Raw genomic sequence first — 22,925 nt, 5'->3', positions numbered from 1 at the left:
GAACACAGCACAAAAAAAGGCACCGGTGGGATTCGGACCCAGGATTTCTTGTTTACTAGACAGGCGCTTTAACCAACTAAACCACGGCGCCCTGGGAGTACTGTTTTTTTGCAGCCACTTGGACACACCACTCAGACACATCTGCATTCGGTGTGTGCTCCGCCTGCTCGCTGAGCAAGTTGCCACCTTTACATACAATAGCAACATCGACACCAAGAGAAAGGATGACAAATGGCTTTTATCTGGAACTTTTCATGTCCAAGGAGCTCAATGTGCTTTCTGTGTACAACAGGGCCACTGAACTCCACACTGGCCACTGAACCACAGCAGTGGCTTGCTGGCTTGACATCTCCCAAGGAAAATGTTGAAATCGCATGTGGAACAGGAAAAGGACCCTCGAGTACGAGGGAAAAAAAAGAAAAAGATCATCTGGAGCGTGCCAACCCGTGTCTGGACAGCCCAGTTTCATTGACGAGGTGGCCGAGTGGTTAAGGCGATGGACTACTAATCCATTGTGCTCTGCACGCATGGGTTCGAATCCCATCCTCGGCGCTCTCTATGTCTGACACGTGTGTCTGTTAGATGTTGGCCCTCCTTCTGTTTGCTCCAGTACTAGAGCTGTACATTTTCTAGCGGTGGCTGAACATGGTATAGTAGGCTAACGTCGGTATCGAGCAGTGGCAGTAACAGTATTTACGTGCCGCTGCTGCCAAGTGGCTCTGGGTTGAGACCGCATTTTCACTTACTTGCAGCACAAACGGAGAAAGTGATTTTTGACAGTCTCTCGAGAGACTGCGCTAGGTGTTTAGGGATAGACTTTGTCAGTTCCCCCTGGGATGATGGCCTCTCAAATAGTTTGTGATTCCTCTAGACGTTTATACAGTAGAAGCCTGCTTCGTGGCTTAAATCCAAGCTAAGGAAACGAGTTAGAGGTCTGATGCAGAACTGCACTGTATGTGTGAGGAAAGCTGCCCCCTTCTGTTCCATGTCGACCGAACAGAGGACTGTAAAGGATACGACCAAGAAACTTTAGGATGCTGGTTGGAATCCAGCTCCAAAGAAGCCCCTTTGGGTGTTATGTCATGAAAAAGTAAGAACAGAGAATCTCCCTTTGATCAAAAGCGCAACAGAACTGTTTTCCGTGGAGCAGGTTTCAGACCCGTAGACCTGTTTTATTTGTATGGCGTTCGTAAGCGCGCAAAACAAGGACAATTCCTGCGTCTAACACGAATGTAAATGCTTTTGAAAGTGCAGTGTGGTGCAGCTTGTAAAATCCTTGTCCACATTTGTGGTTTGTTGATGTTTTTTTTCTGTCTGCCAAAGTTGCATTTTGACATCCGGACGGTGAGACTTTATCATTTGAACGTGAAGCCAGCCTTAAACCCTCTGAGGCGTGTCTGTCTGCCGGCACGTATTTTGTCAAAGGTATTATTTTTTTTTAACGGAGAGCGACTTTGAAAAGGTTTCCGCAGCCACGTCGCACTCCGTGTTAGATTAAAGGAGGAATGCGGCGATGGTGAACTCGCTGTAGTCGTGGCCGAGTGGTTAAGGCGATGGACTCGAAATCCGTTGGGGACTCCCCATGCAGGTTCAAATCTTGCCGACTACGGCGTCTGCCGCACGTCTCCTTGTGCCTGCGCGGCAAAGGTGAAGTGCCGCTTCTCCTTCCCTGGTACTATAAAAACACTAAATAGCTTGGCCCCGCTGCCATGGAAATGAGTTCTTCAGATAACCACACATCTTGCGTTCACACCTCTGGTGTTCTACTTATGCCTTTGAAAACCTAATGAATAAAACTGAAAGAACCGACACAATATGTAGGTGCTCGTAAAGCATGCATTAAAGAACTGTTAACAGCAAGGGTTTCAGTGGGTTAACTGAGGAGAAGGCGTGATCGCTAATTGTTGACTTTTTATTTGGTGTTAGAAACACTCTTACTGTGCATGACGTGCAACAAATTTAGCCACAGAAATTGCATCACGCTTTCATGTATGCTATTGCAGACACCAACGTTGCCTAGATAGAAAACCGAAATAGCCGTGGGTTTGCTTGCTGGTCTGAAGGATCTCTCTTCGAATCTCTATCATTTGTCAATGGAAGTAAAAGGTGCTGCAATCTGATACGTTCAGAATCAAACCCGCAGCTGTTGTTCGACTTTATTTCTTGACTAATTACAACTGAGTGTCGCATGAGCAGTTACGTAAACTTGTCTGATATATTTGAACACAAATGCCGTTCTTCAATTAAAACTAACAGTACATTGTCAGGGACATTCAGTTCTATACAAACAAGAGACAGACAAGAGAACATTTAGTATATAATAGACAGAAAGAGGTTCGAATCCTGCCGACTACGTTGTCCACCTCCTGTCGTGTTTCGGCGCAAGCAAAGAAGCGCGCCTGTTCGGTGTTCCTGGTGGTTTTAAAATGCCAAATTGCTTGTACCCGCTCCCTTGCAAATAAGTTCTTCAGCGTCCGCGAATGGCATTTTACAGCTGGAAGCAGATGTCGACGCTTTTTGCACAGAGCACCAAAAAAGCGTCTTTTTTGAAGGCCCAGGCACTGAGCATTGGTGGTTCAGTGGTAGAATTCTCGCCTGCCACGCGGGAGGCTCGGCTTTGATTCCCGGCCAATGCAGTGGCTTTTGCAGCTAGCTGCTCCATCACTTGCATCCCCTTGCAACTCGCAACTGAAAACCCACTGAAGCTAAGCAGGTGTGAGCCAGGTCAGTACCCGGATGAGGGTGAGCTACAGGGAAAAACAAAGCTTCCAGCTGGAAGCGGTGTTAATGGTGCCGGCGGGGGGGCGCTCACCCTGAGGTCTGTGCAGGTCCCAATGCCCCAGCATAGTGACGGAGACACTGTGTTGTAAAAGGGCGCTGTCTTTTGGATGAGATGTAAAACCGAGGTCACATCGCTCTGTGGTCATTAAAAATGACCACCAAAACCTTTGACAAAAGCTCTTGGTAATTGATCGTCTTCAATAATGCTTCTCCTTTAGGTACATTTTAAATCAGCTGAAAAATTCTGTGAAATGGGGGGCACTTCAGGCCAGTGTAGGATTTGGGTTACAAGAACCATGAAACTGCATGAGAAAGCCCGTACACTGAATTACACGGCTTTCTATTCAAAGGAGGGCAAAAGAAATTCCCTGAGTTCGATTTTTTGCAGCACAGAGAGAACCACTGTCGTGAGGCCGGTTAGAGCATGGTGCTAATAACGCCAAAGTCACGGGTTCGTGCCCCTTACTGGCCAGGTCCTTTTCTCCTCTCTTACCAAAGCTGTTAGGTTCCTTTCCGTGGTGAGAGGGGTTGTCATGCAACGCTGCCACATAGTGCCGACAGACAATTAAATGACAAAAATGAAGAGAGTTAAAGCAGCTGGAGAGGTTCTCTTACAACTTTTGAGCTGACACAGTTTTGGAAAATAATTCCTTCACGCTGCAGTGTACCATATAGGCAGCCAAGAGTCTCCAAAACAAAACAGAATTGACAGTCATATAATGTCCATTAACCCCGGTTTTAAACGCAGCATCATGTCTGCCATCATAAGAATATGAGTCCAATATTTTAGAATATAGTCAGAATGACTTCTAACCTTAGCTGTGGTGTCTTTAATCCCTATTGCTCAATGCATGGTGTACGTACTGCATACATGTGTCTTGAGAATGAGGAATGGGCCCCTGAGACAGTCATTTGCCTGTTTCACAAATGATCGTATTTTACTAGAGATTCTGTTTGGGATTCAGATGCGCATTCGGACAGCAATCCCTTTCAAGAAATGATATGTTCTGGATGAGGTCAAAGGTGCTAGAACACTGTATTTAGGATGTGTTTGCAGTGATTGTGTGTCTCCTGCTTCAACGCAGTGATATATAGATGTGCTCCTGTAATTTATTGGTACATGCCCAGGGCAGTAAGTAGTCTGAGGATTTATTTCCAGACGGCATAGAGCAGTGAAGCACTTCTACTTAAATTATTACATTATACACAATTTGAGTTCATTTTAAAAAGTAAAAGGTAATGAAAGGAATGCATTTTCATAAGAAAGATAATACCGATATGCATGTGATAATCTTCCTTATATCATGTAGTGCGTCATTTGGACACTTTGTGGGCTTGAAATACAAAGAAAATCATGTTCTATGGTACAAGATAAATACAAAACTTAATCATTTATTTTAATTAGATTTGTTTATAAAGCATAAGCAATCATTTATTACATTAATATATGTGAAAATGACATTTTAGCACCATAATATTACATACAGGTCTCTAGCTTCAACACAGTGATATATATATATATGCTCAGTGATTTATTGGTACATGCCCAGGGCAATAATCAGAATTAGTATTTATTTCCATACGGGCTACAGGTAATGTTGTGAAATACTTCAACACACTGGATCGCAGATTTAGACCCCCTGCACTCTTACTCCTTAAAAACCAAAGAAATGAAGATATGTAGCAATCACATTGTAACAGGGGTGACAGTGACTTAATGCTTATACTACTGGACTTCTGGTACCTTTAGGGTACGGTGTTCCCTGAAGGGCTCTCAAACCCCGCATTTCAGATGCCTAGCTGTATTGCTGATGTGTTGCACCTCAGAATCACTTTTAAACCTTACCTCTGGTATCTTTAATCCCTATTGCTCAACGCATGGTGAAAGTATTGCATAAATGTGTCTGAAAATGAGCAATGGGCACCTGAGAGACTCATTTGCCTGTTTCACAAATGATCATATTTGACTAGAGATTCTGTTTGGGATTCAGTTGTGCATTCTGACAGCAATCTCTTTCAAAAAATGATTTTACCTTATCGCGGCTTTGCCCTTCTTGCCTTTTTGGACAATATCTCCATCTTGTGGTCGTTGTTGGTAATGTCTAGACAATATCTCCATCTTGTGGTCGTTGTTGGTAATGTTTTCTTATGCCCTTTTTTTATTTCAATTCTCTATTAGATGATTCTAGAATCTCTACAATAGAGTTGAAAACATCAGTTTTATAGCAGACAATATGACATTATTTATAGTCCAATTAGAAATTTATTACCCTGTTTTTAACATAATAACAAATTAAAACTAAGTTTGGAACACCAGGGAACATAAAAAATGATTTTTAGGAAAACCATGAGGTTCTCTGTGTCCGATGCCTGCAAGGGGAGAAAGCTAGAATCCTTTGATTTTTCCAAATTTGAAAATAAACATCATATAACAACAGCTTTCATTCCTAGGAGTGAAAAACAACCATTTTTGAAGACATATTAGTTTCTAAAACACTACAATAAAGTTAAAAACATCCATTTTATATTACATTATTTTTTGTGAAATAATTAAATTGGCTTATTTCTCTCGCATTAAATTGGCTACAAATGCAAGAATTCAACCAGATATTCTTGTAAAATGTATAATGTTGCATTGCAGTTAGTTAATGTAGTTAGTCCATAGTCAGCAATCTAAACTTTATTGTTAAGCTTTAATGATTGATGTTGTACCAGTAACCTTTAGAAATACTATAGTACTTCACAAATGCTTTGTGTGTTTGGAAACCTTTTGAGTAAAAGCCTTATAAAAATAGGTTTAGTTTTTACAGGACATCACAAAGAAATAGGATGGTATAATTCTTATAATTGCTTAGTGATTGTATTTGGAAGATTATGCACTAAACAGACTTCAGGAATGCCAGTGGATCATTGTGCTATTTGGAATTATTCCAAAAATCAAGTGACCTCTTTGCTGTAGTATTTTTAGTATTATTTATTTAGTATTAATAAAGAATAGATTTATTAAAGTCGTGCGATGTGCAAGCGGGATATGTAAAATAATTTAAAATAAAGTTTTTTATTATTGTTATAGAGAAACATGATCAGATTTTCCCTGGTTCAGAAAAAAAACGATTAAAATCTGTAATCTTTCCACTTGTATGTCATCAGACATTAACGAGTACAACCCCCCTCTCTGCCGGAGTGCTGGCTGTGACGAATTAAACCAATTTCACAGGTGTTTTCAAAGTAGGAAGTACAGTGTTAACTAGTAGATGGCCTCCTCAATGAAATCGCTTCAACATGCTAATGCGTTGGTGTAACAGTCCGGGCGTGGCAAGCTTCCAATGTCAACTCGACTCGATTGGAAGACAATGAACGTATTTTAGCCCTAAATGAATTAATAGCAAACATGGTTTACATAAAAGACATTTTTCCAAGAAAGTTTATAATAATACAATCTATAGTTGAAATCTGAGCCTAAATATAAAGAAAAAAGCATTTTCAGAGAGTAATCACGCTGTGTTTATGTAGAAAAAGCGATTAGGTTTATGAGCAATCTAATTACCTATTCGCTTAAAACGCTATATAAAATAAAGTTTATTTAAAGATGAATGATAAGTGTCGCAGTTTTAATAATTTTCGTAGTAGGGCTTGGACAGATTCCAAGTGCATTTTTGCAATTTACGTTGCATTGTCCAATGTGATGTTGTAATACAGTTTAGAATACAGTAAGTCTAAACTGTATCAGCTTTATTTATGGGTTGCAATTTAGAAAAAGTCAAAAACCGCACTCAAAATCCAATTTAGAGCTTTCTGGCAAGAGGAGACACCCAAATTATAATGTAACATGCCACTGTTTGTGCATGAACAAAGTTATACTGCAATTTTCCTTAGATACGCGATTAAAAAAAATAATTTTTTTGAATCCCCGGCCAAACACATTCCATAAGAATCAGCGCTTTTATACAGTATATCGCCTTTAAACACGCGTTTACGATTTAAATCAAAACTCGATTCAAATCAATATAAATGTTTATTTTGTAACGCATAGGTGACTATTCATTGTTATTAAAAAGACGTATATTCGATCATGTTGTGATATTTAGAAATATAAATTTGTTTTGATGCGAGTGAGGTTTTATTTAATCTCTGACCAAGGGAAATGTTTCATTTTTTCAAAGAAATGTTTGTTAAAAATTAAAGTCATAGTTCCATGAGATTCAACCACAGACCATGTGACATAGGAGTCAGGAACCTAACCCACAGCACCACCAGCGCAGTCACATGCTGAGGGCTGAAAAAGCACTACAGAAACATTATCGACTATAAAATAATGTAATTAGGCACAGAAGAAGTTTACAGCACAGTACAATAATAAATGCTGACCATGACTTTAGAAGCATAAATTACCTTACACTCAATTTAAACACAAGCTGTCTTTAGCCCTCTAAGCTGGTTCATACAGAAATGTAGAGAACCAGGCTCAGGACACACAGCTTCATTAGCGAATACATATGCAGAACAACTAGAGAAGATGTTTTACAGAGGATGGATTTTTAGAAACATCCCATCAGTGACATCACTGAAGTCAACTCCTAGGTAACTGTCGTGTGGATAGTTTCACAAGAATCAGACAAAGGTTTAAGCATCGCTTATTTTAGATAAAACTGCAAAAAAACAACAACAACCCATAATGTACTTCTTTGCGGCTCTGTTTGCCCAAATCATATATTCACAACGTGAAATTAGAAAATAGTATTACGTAACCAAAAACCGCAATATGGAAACAGAACCTGTGTAATTGTTGACAGATGATGTACTCGTAACATTTTTACAAGACGAACTACAACATTTAAAAAATGACTTGTATGTACTTGATATCTCTAATCAATCCACTGCACTGCATTAAAACAAAACAAAAACTAAAACGCCCTGGGCATACCGTTTCGCGCTTCTTATCAGTTGCTCAAAAGCAATTTGACCGTATGAAATGCATAATATAAACCTAGAAACATATACGTGAGGAGTATTTACGTAGTATCGGTGTCAAGACATACCTCTCAAATACTGTAAATCAAGTTAAAAATATCTCAAGACCGATTCTGGTCATAATGAAACCATGTTTCGTGTATGTTTTCTTTAAAGTACCGAGACCAGCCATATACTGTATGTTTATGTTCCAAAATTAATATCGTTTATGGCCTTCACACGCGTTGCATTACGCTCCTATTCTTTTTATGCTCAGGCACTAAGATTTCCCTTCAGTGGTAAAATTCCATATAAATATTCAATACTTAAACGGGCACAGTTAAGACATTAAATATACATATACATATACATATACAAACTGTATACAGTACAGTTTGCATACGGTAATATGTTTATGTTCCTAAATCAATCTCTTTTATGAGCATGTGAAAGGCATGGTGAATCGATTCTCAAAAATTACTGTACTTTGCATTATTGGAAAAAAATGCGTGATTGCGAAATGCTGTGGTGTTACTTTTACAAAGAAGGTCAGTGAAAAAAATAATGTGGACCAGGGCAATACTTTGAGTTTACAGCTTGTCCAAGGTCATTTATTATTAATACTATTAGTAATATCTTCATTAAAGACTTTGATGGCTACAGCTCAAACATGAGAAGTTGAGCTTTATTAGCTCCACCTTGCGGAAATTCCGGATACTATTATTTTGCTAGCGGTATTTACCGGTAACTCGCGGTATTTACCGATAACTCGCGGTAGACTGCGTACAGCGTACCGGAAAATAATGCAGTATCGCCCGCACATTTTGAATGGCTGCATCTGTAGCAATCATATTGTAGCAGACACTCATTTGCCTGTTTCACAAATGATCATATTTTACTAGAGATTCTGTTTGGGATACGGATGTGCATTCTGACACCAATCTCTTACAAAAAATGATTTTACCTTATTTGCCCTTCTTGCCTCTTTGGACAATATCTCCATCTTGTGGTCGTTGTTGGTAATGTCTAGACAATATCTCCATCTTGTGGTCGTTGTTGGTAATGTCTTCTTATAGATAGATACTTTATTGATCCCGTGAGGGAAATTGCAGTGCAACAGCAGCTTAACACACACAACACAGCCACAGTGTAACGAATTATATAATAATAGTACAATACTGTATATATACTGTATATATATATATGAAACAGAAATAGAAACAGAAACAGGAATCGCTTACTCACCTGGAGAATCTCTGTAGGAATATATAGCATTTATCAATGGAAATAAAAGCTGCTTTAATACAGTGCATGTTCAAACTCAAACCCTCAGCTGCTGTTCTTGTTTGTTTTGGGACAAATTGCAACTGAGCATCGCATGAGCCGTTACGTACCCTTATCTGTTTGGCAATTTCAAGGGAGGAGTTAGGTCAGAATGGGTAGGCTGCAAAACAACAAGTAAAGATTTATTCCAAGATGAAACGTTGTGGCGGTTTTCTTATCTTTTCAGCATGGACTAAACTTTTACGTGTTCCTTATATGCTATATATGTATATATTAGCACCAATGTCGTTCTTAAAAACTAACATGAAATTGTCAGGGACATTCAGCTATATACAAAGACGAGACAGACAAAGTAATAATTCTGTATTAACGTGGCCTACATATTGACGCAATGATCAAACTGACTGACATGTTCTGATTCAGATCCCCTGCAGTTCATGCCAATTAGAACAATAGCAATGCTGAGTCCTCCCCACCCTACTGAGCACAAAATCAGCTGCTCTCCAGTTCTGTTCTGCATGTTTTTTCATTGCAATTGAGCTCGGAGCTGGAGATGATCTCCATACAGTTCTGTGTTCACCAGCCCGCACTTGCGTGCTAATTTACGGGTTGTGGCAGATGCTTTTCTATAGTTCATATACATGACGGCAACCTGTTACCGAGGAACCTGAGAGGTTTAAAAGCCTCACGAGCCAGGCAGGACTCGAACCTACAATCTTCTGATCCGAAGTCAGACGCGTTATCCATTACGCCACTGGCCCATAGAACATGCGCTTGCACTCCACCACAGAGAGCTCTACACTGCTACTAGTAGTACACCTCCCCATCTAAATTTTCACAGCAAGAAACTTGTGTTTCCTACTATTTTTATCAGGTTTAAAATATCATCTCCTTAAAACAGAAAAAGTGTTGATGTGTCGTGCTGAAATTCCGATTGATTTTGAATTCAAAGAAAAAACGTTTTCTTCCAAAACACCGTGAAATTGTCACATCTTGCAGACAATAGGTGTATTCCATGTTGAAAAGAGAAAAAAGAAAACAATGGAGCCTTTTACAGGTGTGAGGCTTCTTCAGGTGTGAGAAGACCTCACGGCCGAAACGTTGTGTTTCCTTTCTTCTCTTTTCAGCATGCAATAAACCTATTACTTGTTCCTTTGCAGCCGAGGCATGCTGACGTAGCTACCCAGCTGAACATCTTGCAGACTCTACAGTACTTCTCTCCCATAGAAGTAAAGCAGGGCTTGCTGGGTGAGCTTTTGCTCCGGTAAATTAGGTCACGTGTCATGTTAAATCACTTCTTCTAAACACAACATTTGCTGGTGCTAGCTTTTCCCATGAAAAGAGACATTTCCCGTACAGTACATGACATATCGTTTTTATTCTATCAATAAGTATAGAAATTAAACAAAAGAAAAAATGGTGTCGCCAAAGAATGGGAGGTGTCAAGGGCATTGAGCTCCTTGGACATGAAAAGTGCCCGATAAATGCCATTTCTCATCATTTCTCTTGGTGTCAGTTCTGCTATTAAATGGGACGGAGGCAACGGGCTCAGAGAGCAGGTTAAGTGCACACCGAACGCAGATGTGTCCAAGTGTCTGTAAAAGCGCGGTGCTCTGCTGGCGCTGTTCCCTAGTGGCTTAAAGTGCCTGCCTAGTAAGCAAACGATCCTGGGTCTGAATACCAGCGGTGCCTCTCTCCGTGTCTTGTTGTGCCGAATGTCTCATTTCAGACAAACATGTACAGCTTGGTTCAGTTTAATGCAAGAATTCATTTCCTTTCTGGAATAACTTGTTTTTGAAGAAATCCATACAGCTTGTGAAAGATGAAATCCATTTCTTGGTTGTCAGTGGAAAAAGATTGCTGGCTGCAAGAAGCGCAAGTGATTGTTTTCTTTGACCATAAACCTGCAAATGTAGGGTGCACAAGCGGCCGTCAGTCTCTGTGGCGCAATCGGTTAGTGCGTTCGGCTGTTAACCGAAAGGTTGGTGGTTCAAGCCCACCCAGGGACGCGTGTCTCAGTTTTTCCAATGTAAACATCATCACCGCTAAAGATGATGGCGCAGAAGGCTCCACAGTCGAAACGTTGTGCTTCTTTTCTTCTCTTTTCAGCATGGAGTAAACCTTTGCTTGATCCTTTGCAGCCTACGCATGCTGACACAGCTACCTTTCTCTTAACGCGCCTCAATCATTATTCACCAAAACCATCAGCAGAATGTGTCGCCTTTGTGGTGATGTCACTCCTCTGCTTCACAAATGTCCTTAGTGACGGACCATTTTTTTATGCCATTTTTCCGGAGCGGTTATTGATTGCTCCATCATTTCCCTCATACTTTCCATCCCTAGATTGAAAAAAAAAACAGAAACAGGCTGACAGGACAACAATCAAATTGCAAAAACTCATCAAAGCACTCAATAGAGTATTTGAATCCACAAGTAGCTACGAGCAACTTTGTCCTGGCTTGCATGAAAGTCGGAAAATGTCAAAAAGACAAAGATGGTGGCTTTTTCATATCTGTTCTTTTATTTTTAGTTCGTTGGCTCTTCTGTCCATTGTCCTCCTGCCTGGCTCTTGACCTGTGACTGTCTGAACGCACACATTAGACTTTCAGGCGGGGGATTTGTCCTGAGCCTCTGTGAAAGACCCACCCACCCCCATAAATAACTGCTCTAGAAACACATGAATGCAAAACTAAACCACAGCTTAAAGAGGAGCTCCAACTCAGTGCCATACTAATGTAAACAAAGTAATACTAAGACATGTTCTTATGGATTTGTCTTACCTTGAGATATGTAATTGGATTTCAGGATTAACTTCCTCATTCAATGTAGTGGTGATTCTTTGCCTGGTCAGTACCTGGGTGGGAGACCTCCAGCGAACAATTAAGCTTGCTGCTGGAAGTGGTGTTAAGAGACTCTTAGGATCTTCCAGAGGTGTCTGTCCAATAGCACTAGTTGCCTTAGAGCTGGCTCAAACATTGCTCAAGAGTCTACCTTTCACAGATGCGCAAAGATGAATGATGGGGGTGCACGCTTCAAGGAGCCTTCCAACTGTAGGGACCGATTAGAGACGATCCGTAGCATGTGTTCATTTCCATATACGCCCCGTGTCTCAACGGTAGGACAGAGTCAAATACTGCCTCGACACGTAACAGCGTTATATTAAACCGCAGGACTTGAGGGCTGTTTTGTTTGAATGTTCAAGGCATTGGTAAGAGCGTAGGTCAAGGGCCATTGGTGCATCTCCTGTAACTGGAGTAAAAATGCTATTCAAAGTGCAGAGACTAAAATCGTCGTCCAGATGTCTCTGTTGTTGATTGCTTTCTGTCTAAGAACGTTCTGTTTTCATGTCCGAACGGGGAGACTTTATCATTCCAACTTGAAGCCACCCTTAAGTCCTCTGAGGTGTGTGTGTGTGTGCTTGCACGTATGGCGTAAAAGGTTTCTTAAACGGAGAGCGAACTTGAAAAAAGTTGCCTCCGCTGCCGCCGCCGCCTCGCACTCCCTGTTCGATTGTAGCAAGAAGGCAGTGGCCACGGCGCTTGCTGTAGTCGTGGCCGAGTGGTTAAGGTGACGGACTTGAAATCCGTTGGGGTTTCCCCGCGCAGGTTCAAATCCTGCCGACTACGGCGTCCTTTGCATTTGGTTGTGTGCGTGCGTGTAAAAGGACCAGCGTCGTTTTCGCTGGGACCTTTAACACTCTAAATCGCCTGGACCCACAGCCTGTGAAATCGATTCTTCAGCACCCACGATGGACGCTTTGCCGCTGGACACAGAGAACGATGCTTTTCTGCAACGAGCTTTCCAGCTGAATTTTCTCGGCAGCTCCGTACTGAACCTGTTCTCCATTGCAACATAGCGGAGGCTCGTCACGTCTATAGCAAGGCTGTGTAGGACCGCATACGCCACAGTGACTTGTACACAGACCACATGAAAGGCAAGCAAAATACACTTTTAAAATTCCAAAGACTCACAAGGTCAGAGAAACAGCGATGACCTGAACAGATCTGTTACAGAAGTCTAGGTTGACCTTTTTAGAGCTGTAATTGCATTTTTGTTTAATAGAAGATCAAATCTACTCGCATGTACCAGCACCTTACAGTTTATTGATGTTAATTCTGTTTAAGTAATAAGATTGCTAACGATGTTGGACTTTAGCCGGTGTTTTTTAGAACAAATTGCTTACACTTCTGTAAGGAATACGCAGTACGTGCCTTTGTCAGTCATTGCTCACCATACCTGTAACTTTATTATCTAACTCACTTCCTCAAATGGTGAAGGTCCACAAACATAAATGAAAAAAAAAACCCTTGTTGTAGATGAGGTGCACAAAAAAGCAGCCCCTGATAGTGTATAACACATTTATACTATTGCAGAGACACATGTAACATATATATACTGTATATATGAAACAGAAATAGAAACAGAAACAGGAATCGCTTACTCACCTGGAGAATCTCTGTAGGAATATCTAGCATTTATCAATGGAAATAAAAGCTGCTTTAATACAGTGCATGTTCAAACTCAAACCCTCAGCTGCTGTTCTTGTTTGTTTTGGGACAAATTGCAACTGAGCATCGCATGAGCCGTTACGTACCCTTATCTGTTAGGGAATTTCAAGGGAGGAGTTAGGTCAGAATGGGTAGGCTGCAAAACAACAAGTAAAGATTTATTCCAAGATGAAACGTTGTGGCGGTTTTCTTATCTTTTCAGCATGGACTAAACTTTTACGTGATCCTTATATGCTATATATGTATATATTAGCACCAATGTCGTTCTTAAAAACTAACATGAAATTGTCAGGGACATTCAGCTATATACAAAGACGAGACAGACAAAGTAATAATTCTGTATTAACGTGGCCTACATATTGACGCAATGATCAAACTGACTGACATGTTCTGATTCAGATCCCCTGCAGTTCATGCCAATTAGAACAATAGCAATGCTGAGTCCTCCCCACCCTACTGAGCACAAATTCAGCTGCTCTCCAGTTCTGTTCTGCATGTTTTTTCATTGCAATTGAGCTCGGAGCTGGAGATGATCTCCATACAGTTCTGTGTTCACCAGCCCGCACTTGCGTGCTAATTTACGGGTTGTGGCAAATGCTTTTCTATAGTTCATATACATGACGGCAACCTGTTACCGAGGAACCTGAGAGGTTTAAAAGCCTCACGAGCCAGGCAGGACTCGAACCTACAATCTTCTGATCCGAAATCAGACGCGTTATCCATTACGCCACTGGCCCATAGAACATGCGCTTGCACTCCACCACAGAGAGCTCTACACTGCTACTAGTAGTACACTTCCCCATCTAAATTTTCACAGCAAGAAACTTGTGTTTCCTACTATTTTTATCAGGTTTAAAATATCATCTCCTTAAAACAGAAAAAGTGTTGATGTGTCGTGCTGAAATTCCGATTGATTTTGAATTCAAAGAAAAAAGGTTTTCTTCCAAAACACCATGAAATTGTCACATCTTGCAGACAATAGGTGTATTCCATGTTGAAAAGAGAAGAAAGAAAACCATGGAGCCTTTTACAGGTGTGAGGCTTCTTCAGGTGTGAGAAGACCTCACAGTCGAAACGCTGTGTTTCCGTTCTTCTCTTTTCAGCATGCAATAAACCTAGTACTTGTTCCTTTGCAGCCGAGGCATGCTGACGTAGCTACCCAGCTGAACATCTTGCAGACTCTACAGTACTTCTCTCCTGTAGAAGTAAAGCAGGGCTTGCTGGGTGAGCTTTTGCTCCGGTAAATTAGGTCACGTGTCATGTTAAATCACTTCTTCTAAACACAACATTTGCTGGTGCTAGCTTTCCCCATGAAAAGAGACATTTCCCTTACAGTACATGACATATCGTTTTTATTCTATCAATAAGTATAGAAATTAAACAAAAGAAAAAATGGTGTCGCCAAAGAATGCACAGCTCTGTCGCCTTGGGGAGGTGTCAAGGGCATTGAGCTCCTTGGACATGAAAAGTGCCCGATAAATGCCATTTCTCATCATTTCTCTTGGCGTCAGTTCTGCTATTAAATGGGACGGAGGCAACGGGCTCAGAGAGCAGGTTAAGTGCACACCGAACGCAGATGTGTCCAAGTGTCTGTAAAAGCGCGGTGCTCCGCTGGCGCTGTTCCCTAGTGGCTTAAAGTGCCCGCCTAGTAAGCAGGCGATCCTGGGTCTGAATACCAGCGGTGCCTCTCTCCGTGTCTTGTTGTGCCGAATGTCTCATTTCAGACAAACATGTACAGCTTGGTTCAGTTTAATGCAAGAATTCATTTCCTTTCTGGAATAACTTGTTTTTGAAGAAATCCATACAGCTTGTGAAAGATGAAATCCATTTCTTGGTTGTCAGTGGAAAAAGATTGCCGGCTGCAAGAAGCGCAAGTGATTGTTTTCTTTGACCATAAACCTGCAAATGTAGGGCGCACAAAAGACTGTCAGACTCTGTGGAGCTGAAAAGTTGGTGGTTCAAGCCCCTCCAGTATGTGTGTCTCAGTTTTTCCAATGTAAACATCATCACCATCGCTAAAGAAGATGGTGCAGAAGGCTCCACAGCCGAAACGTTGTGCTTCTTTTCTTCTCTTTTCAGCATGGAGTAAACCTTTGCTTTATCCTTTGCAGCCTAAGCATGCTGACGCAGCTACCTTTCTCTTAACACGCCTCAATCATTATTCACCAAAACGATCAGCAGAATAAGTCGCCTTTGTGGTGATGTCACTCCTCTGCTTCACAAATGTCCTTAGTGACGGACCATTTCTTTCTGCCATTTTTCCGGAGCGGTTATTGATTGCTCCATCATTTCCCTCATACTTTCCATCCCTAGATTGAAAAAAAAAAAACAGAAACAGGCTGACAGGACGACAATCAAATTGCAAAAACTCATCAAAGCACTCGATAGAGTATTTGAATCCACAAGTAGCTACGAGCAACTTTGTCCTGGCTTGCATGAAAGTCGGAAAATGTCAAAAAGAAAAAGATGGTGGCTTTTTCATATCTGTTCTTTTATTTTTAGTTCGTTGGCTCATCTGTCCATTGTCCTCCTGCCTGGCTCTTGACCTGTGACTGTTTGAACGCACACAGTAGACTTTCATGCAGGGGATTTGTCCTGAGCCTCTGTGAAGGACCCACCCACCCCCATAAATAACTGCTCTAGAAACACATGAATGCAAAACTAAACCACAGCTTAAAGAGGAGCTTGTCATGACCGCCAGGCAGTTAAGACCAACTCTTAAGCAATCTAAACAGCACCAGCAGAGGGTGATTATTAACAAACGCCGCCGCACGAGTTAACCCACCTGCACACACTCCACCGTGGGGTACGCAGTGCTATTTTTACCATCTTTACTTGCTTCCCGCTGGTATTGAGTCTACTCCTTGAGAGCTCTACCTGGCGTTTTTTCCATTACCTCGTTTATTCTGGATATTGGACTCCCCTTCTGCCTTTTCGACTTTGGACCTCGCCTCTCACCTCGGACTGTTTGCCACCAGTGTTCTCCCTGGATTACGACTTACCTTACGCCTCTTGACCACGAAACAAAGCAAAGCAGAGCAAAACAAAATGAACAAACGAAAAGCCTCACGTCCCGCACTTGCGTGTAACGCCGTTACGTGCCCAAGCGGTATTGTACTTCATCTTAGCACTGCACCCCGGGGCGTACGGTATATGGGAACGAGCACACGCCACAAATCGTCTCGAATCACTCCCTACAGCTGTAAGGCACCTTGAAGCGTGCACCCCCAACATTTTTCTTTGCGCATCTGTGAAAGGTAAACTCTTGAGCAAACTCTGAACCAGCTCTAAGGAAACTAATCCGATTAGACGTTACTTTGACTCATCCTTTAAGGGAACCTTGTTAATTGGAGAAATCAATGATTTCGAATGAATTCTGTATGCGTTAAAAGACAGCTATACACAGAAAACATGCAGGACACTTCTCATGATGTTTCCCGAGCCGAAACACAGTGCGTTTTTCCAAGCCCTCTGACAAAGCCCGCCCACTGAAAACTGCAGCAGATCGTGTAAAGACGTTCAACTTTGTAACTACTGCACGCACAGGAAGCAGAATAAATTCCTCTTTTCAAACTGTCAAAGGTTTGCTTTGCGAACACTGCAGGACATCGCACAATCTCTTTTGAATGGGGACAAACGATTTCTTATGGGGCACAGTAAGTACAGACGTTTAAAAAGCTCCACTCATGCCGACGATGCAGCATGAAGAAGCGCAACCTAACGTTTGCATTCCTAGCAAATTCCTTTTATTTTTTGATAAATAAAGACAGTCTTGTTTAACAAACAACACACACAACATTTTACATTGTCAATTCAGTTCAAATCAATATATTTCTATATAGCACCTTTCACAACAAGGTTGTCTCAAGGCACTTAACAATGCAAGTTGTTAAGAGCCTTGTGTCTAATATGCCACTTAGGTTACGTGCTGTCTCTTTGAGGCAAATGTTTAAATCCTCTGAGTTAAGTGCTGAAGTTATAGTAGTCCTATCAGTATTGTTGCCTCCGATCAACAGATCCTCAGTTTTCTCAGAGTTGAGTAACAAAAAGTTTTCACACATCCAAGTCTTTCCTTCATTAATGCATTTAACTAAAGTGATAATAGAAAAGTTGTCGTTTGGTGTGAACAAAATGTTTATTTGAGTGTCATCAGCATATGAATGAAAGTTCATATTATTTTTTCGTATTATCCTACCTAGCAGCAGCATGTAGAGAGAGAGCAATATTGGCCCCGGCACTGATCCGTCTGGTACCCCAAATTGAACTGGTGACGTTGATGAAGCAGTACAATTATTAGATATTTGAACATAATGAAAACGATGAGTAAAATGTGAAGTAAACCACTGAAGGACGGTTCCAGATAAGCCAACCTCAAACTCAAGCCTGTGTAACAAAACAGAGAGGTCAACCGTGTCAAAGGCAGCTCTAAGATCTAGAAGCACAAGCACTGTTGCATTCCCCACATCAGTAGCTAAGAGAATATCATTTACGACTCTCGTTAATGCAGTTTCAGAAAGCAGACTGAAATTTCTCAAGTATATTATTTGAATCCAGATACGATTGACATTGGGCAACAACTATTCTCTCAAAACTTTTAGATTGAAATGGGACCTTTGAGACAGGCCTGTAGTTGTTAAGAACTTGTGGATCCAAATTTGACTTCTTAAGGAGCGGTCTAACAACCGCTACCTTAAATTGATCAGGTACAACGCCTGACGCAAGCGATGCATTCATCATACTAATTATAGGTCCTGCCAGTCCTTCAGGGGAATCTTTGACTAGCTGAGTGGGGATGGGATCTAGCGAACAGGTGGTTGACTTTGTCTTACGTCTGTGCTCATGAGTCCACCATAAGAAGAAATCTGAACAGGAGTGGTGATCATGCGAGGTCACCACGGAGGAAACTACTGCTCTCCCCCCCAAAAAAAACACCACTGCCCCTCTCAAGTTTGCTAAAGACCACATGGATGTTCCACAGCAACTCCTGGAACAATGTTCTGTGGACAGACGTGACAAAAGTTGAACTTGTTGGTAAATGTGCACAGCATTATGTTTGGAGATAACAAAACTCTGCATACCAACTCCAAAACCTCATCCCACCTGGGAAGCATGGCGGATGCTGAGGTTTGTTGGATGTTGAGGTTTTTGTCAATAAAGGAGGTTCCACTAGCTCCTTAATATAAGGGTTCACATACTTTTTCCATCAATGACCTTGATTGTTTAAACCATTTGGTCAATAAAGAAACAGCAATGTCAAATGTTGGGCGTGTGTTGTTTGTGAAATCAGACTCTCTTTATTAATTATTATGACTTAGATAAAGATAAGATCACATGTTAGGAGCCATTCATGCAGAAATCCACATCATTCCGAAGGGCTGTTTACAAAAGTTTTTCTCCCAACTGAGAGAAAAGCAGAGACGCTCACTGAGTAAGGTGGGGTTGCAGCTTCACAAATCACAAGGACATTTGTACACTCAAAAAGGGACAGGAGCACCCCAGATGGGACTCAAACCCACAATCCCTGGCTTAGGAAGCCAGTGCCTTATCCATTAGGCCACTGGGGCACACTGAGTGGGGTCGATCACGCTGATGAAGAGCCAGTTTTTTTTTTCCTTTGCTTTTTCAAAGGGATCCCCAAAATTAGGGAAGTTAGGCAGCAGAAGGTTTACTGTGACCTGAGAAGGACCGGCATCCAATCACGGTGGTACACACACACACGCTCTCACTCATCTGAGCTACACGGCTACCAAGATGATCTCAGGTGCGCCGAGCTGGTACGGAACATATTGAACTGATCGACGGCGAATTGTCTCTCAGACAGGCTTTTCACCTCTGAGCTCCCTGACAAACAGTGATCAGCTAGGTAGTGAAACAGTCAGCTGCTTCTAAACCTTAAACAGTTGCATCTCGGCGCTTCCACGGAGAGATGATTTGAAAGCCGAACATCGCCCATTGGGAACACCTTACTATCACTAGTTTAAGAGACTCTTAAGGTCTTGCAGAGGTGCCTGTCTAATAGCATGCGCTTTGCAAGCTATAGGTGTTTAGGCTGAGGCAGAATGCCTGTTAACAAAATGTTTTTCTAAAGGGGCCTCGCACTCTTTTCCAAGCAATGGTCACCATCCCCACCGAGTGTCACAACGTAGTCATGTCCTAGGATGTCACCTGTTAGTCTCCATTTGTCTGCCACCAACACTTTAGGTTACGGGGTCACAACCGCACCCCGGAGAGCAGAGGAGCCGTTGGCGTTCTGGCGGCGCAGATTGGGCTGAAGGTGGGGCGCTTGAATCTCGCTGTTGGAGGCCGTCTGAAACTGACCCAAGCCTTTCCCTTGAATTAAATGTAAATAAATAAATGAACCCCAGATGCACATGGAATCAATCACGTGTTTCCTTTGAGCCGTTTCAAAGACTGCTCCAGAGTTTACCTTGCACAGATGCGCAAAGATTAATGATGGGGGTGCACGCTTCCAGGCGCCTTACAACTGTAGGGACTGATTAGAGACAATTCGTAGCGTGTGTTCGTTTCCATATACGCCCCGTGTTGCAATGGTAGGATGAAGTCAAATACGGCTTGGACGCGTAACGGCATTCTATCCAACTGCAGGACTTGAGGGTTTTTTGTGCTTTGTTCTGTTTTCGTTGACATCGCATTCGTAAGAGCGTCAAAAAAAGGCAATTCCAGCATCTAACACGAATAAAAGGGCTATTGAAACTGCAGGGCTGCGCAGCTTCTAAAATCCTTGCACACAATTCTCCGTTATTGTTACTTCCTTCTTTCTGTCTAACAAAGTTCCCTTTTCCTGACCGGACGGGGAGACTTTATCATTCCAACTTGAAGCCAGCCTTAAGTCCTCTGAGGCGCATTTGTCTGCTAGCATGCATTTTGTGAAAGTTTTTTTTGTTGTTGTTAAACGGAAAGCGACTTTGAAAAAGGTTTCCGCCGCTGCCCGGCACTCTATGTTAGACTGCATCAAAAAGGCAGTGGCGGCGGAGGCGGCCGAGTGGTTAGGGCGATGGACTAGAAAGCCATGGGGGTCTCCCTGCGAAGCTTCGAGTCCTGCCGCCTACGGTGTTGTCGTGTGTTTGCGCAACAAAGGAAAAGCACCTGTTTTGCTTTTCCCGCAACTTTTAAAACGCGAATGATCTGGATTTCTACATGATTGGCTCTTAAAATGTGATCTGATCTTCATCTGACGCATAATAATAAATAAAGACAGTCTTGTTTAACAAACAACACACACAACATTTTACATTGTCAATTCAGTTCAAATCAATGTATTTCTATATAGCACCTTTCACAACAAGGTTGTCTCAAGGCACTTAACAATGCAAGTTGTTAAGAGCCTTGTGTCTAATATGCCACTTAGGTTACGTGCTGTCTCTTTGAGGCAAATGTTTAAATCCTCTGAGTTAAGTGCTGAAGTTATAGTAGTCCTATCAGTATTGTTGCCTCCGATCAACAGATCCTCAGTTTTCTCAGAGTTGAGTAACAAAAAGTTTTCACACATCCAAGTCTTTCCTTCATTAATGCATTTAACTAAAGTGATAATAGAAAAGTTGTCGTTTGGTGTGAACAAAATGTTTATTTGAGTGTCATCAGCATATGAATGAAAGTTCATATTATTTTTTCGTATTATCCTACCTAGCAGCAGCATGTAGAGAGAGAGAGCAATATTGGCCCCGGCACTGATCCGTCTGGTACCCCAAATTGAACTGGTGACGTTGATGAAGCAGTACAATTATTAGATATTTGAACATAATGAAAACGATGAGTAAAATGTGAAGTAAACCACTGAAGGACGGTTCCAGATAAGCCAACCTCAAACTCAAGCCTGTGTAACAAAACAGAGAGGTCAACCGTGTCAAAGGCAGCTCTAAGATCTAGAAGCACAAGCACTGTTGCATTCCCCACATCAGTAGCTAAGAGAATATCATTTACGACTCTCGTTAATACAGTTTCAGAAAGCAGACTGAAATTTCTCAAGTATATTATTTGAATCCAGATACGATTGACATTGGGCAACAACTATTCTCTCAAAACTTTTAGATTGAAATGGGACCTTTGAGACAGGCCTGTAGTTGTTAAGAACTTGTGGATCCAAATTTGACTTCTTAAGGAGCGGTCTAACAACCGCTACCTTAAATTGATCAGGTACAACGCCTGACGCAAGCGATGCATTCATCATACTAATTATAGGTCCTGCCAGTCCTTCGAGGGAATCTTTGACTAGCTGAGTGGGGATGGGATCTAGCGAACAGGTGGTTGACTTTGTCTTACGTCTGTGTCCATGAGTCCACCATAAGAAGAAATCTGAACAGGAGCGGTGATCATGCGAGGTCACCACGGAGGAAACCACTGCTCTCCCCCCAAAAAAAACCACCACTGCCCCTCTCAAGTTTGCTAAAGACCACATGGATGTTCCACAGCAACTCCTGGAACAATGTTCTGTGGACAGACATGACAAAAGTTGAACTTGTTGGTAAATGTGCACAGCGTTATGTTTGGAGATAACAAAACACTGCATACCAACTCCAAAACCTCATCCCACCTGGGAAACATGGCGGAGGTTGTACGGCTTGCAATCATCGAGGGACCGATGAATTCCAAGATGTATCAGGAAATTCTACAGCAGAATGTCAGGGTGTCTGCCTGTGATCTAAAACTCGAAAGAGGCTGGGTCATGCAGCATGACAAAAACAAAGGAGTACATCAACAACAGAGTGGCTGAAACAGAAGAAATTCCGTATTTTGGGATGGCCAAGTAAGAGTCCTGACCCCAATCCCATTGAAGTGCTGTGGCGTGATCTGAAGCAGGCCGTTCAGCGCAAGACATCCCAAAAATATACATGAACTGAAACAGTTTTGCATAGAGGAATAGGCCAAAATACCTCCTAACCGCTGCTCAGGTCTGACCAGCCGCTACAGAAAGTGGGGATTGAGGTTTTTGTCATAAAGGAGGTTCCACTAGCTCCTTAATATAAGGGTTCACGTACTTTTTCCATCAATGACCTTGATTGTTTAAACCATTTGGTCAATAAAGAAACAGCAATGTCAAATGTTGGGCGTGTGTTGTTTGTTAAATCAGACTCTCTTTATTAATTATTATGACTTAGATAAAGATAAGATCACATGTTAGGAGCCATTCATGCAGAAATCCACATCATTCTGAAGGGCTGTTTACAAAAGTTTTTCTCCCAACTGTATGTGAGAGAAAAGAAGAGACGCTCACTGAGTAAGGTGGGGTTGTAGCTTTGCAAATCAAAAGGACATTTGTACGCTCAAAATGGGACAGGAGCACCCCAGATGGTACTCAAACCCACAATCCCTGGCTTAGGAGGCCAGTGTCTTAGCCATTAGGCCACTGCGCCACACTGGGTGAGGTCGATCATGCTGATGAAG

General features: G+C 41.9%; 7 non-coding genes across 7 annotated transcripts; 4 read left to right on the top strand and 3 right to left on the bottom strand.

Annotated features, from left to right (window-relative positions):
- The first annotated feature begins 470 nt into the window (after positions 1-470).
- trnas-acu (transfer RNA serine (anticodon ACU)) lies at positions 471-552 on the top strand. The gene has a single exon. It is a non-coding gene; the product is annotated as a tRNA-Ser (tRNA).
- Positions 553-1,527: 975 nt separating this feature from the next.
- Positions 1,528-1,609, top strand: trnas-cga (transfer RNA serine (anticodon CGA)). Its single transcript has one exon. It is a non-coding gene; the product is annotated as a tRNA-Ser (tRNA).
- An 8,094-nt stretch (positions 1,610-9,703) lies between these two features.
- Positions 9,704-9,776, bottom strand: trnar-ucg (transfer RNA arginine (anticodon UCG)). The gene has a single exon. It is a non-coding gene; the product is annotated as a tRNA-Arg (tRNA).
- Positions 9,777-10,950: 1,174 nt separating this feature from the next.
- Positions 10,951-11,024, top strand: trnan-guu (transfer RNA asparagine (anticodon GUU)). The gene has a single exon. It is a non-coding gene; the product is annotated as a tRNA-Asn (tRNA).
- A 1,535-nt stretch (positions 11,025-12,559) lies between these two features.
- On the top strand, positions 12,560-12,641 carry trnas-uga (transfer RNA serine (anticodon UGA)). The gene has a single exon. It is a non-coding gene; the product is annotated as a tRNA-Ser (tRNA).
- Positions 12,642-14,187: 1,546 nt separating this feature from the next.
- On the bottom strand, positions 14,188-14,260 carry trnar-ucg (transfer RNA arginine (anticodon UCG)). The gene has a single exon. It is a non-coding gene; the product is annotated as a tRNA-Arg (tRNA).
- A 4,754-nt stretch (positions 14,261-19,014) lies between these two features.
- Positions 19,015-19,087, bottom strand: trnar-ccu (transfer RNA arginine (anticodon CCU)). Its single transcript has one exon. It is a non-coding gene; the product is annotated as a tRNA-Arg (tRNA).
- Positions 19,088-22,925: the final 3,838 nt, after the last annotated feature.

The sequence above is a fragment of the Lepisosteus oculatus genome, unplaced genomic scaffold (genome assembly GCF_040954835.1).
Source record: "Lepisosteus oculatus isolate fLepOcu1 unplaced genomic scaffold, fLepOcu1.hap2 HAP2_SCAFFOLD_48, whole genome shotgun sequence".
Lineage (NCBI taxonomy): Eukaryota > Metazoa > Chordata > Actinopteri > Semionotiformes > Lepisosteidae > Lepisosteus > Lepisosteus oculatus.
Note: the sequence above shows the minus strand (reverse complement) of the source record. Positions and strands in the feature narration are given on the sequence as shown.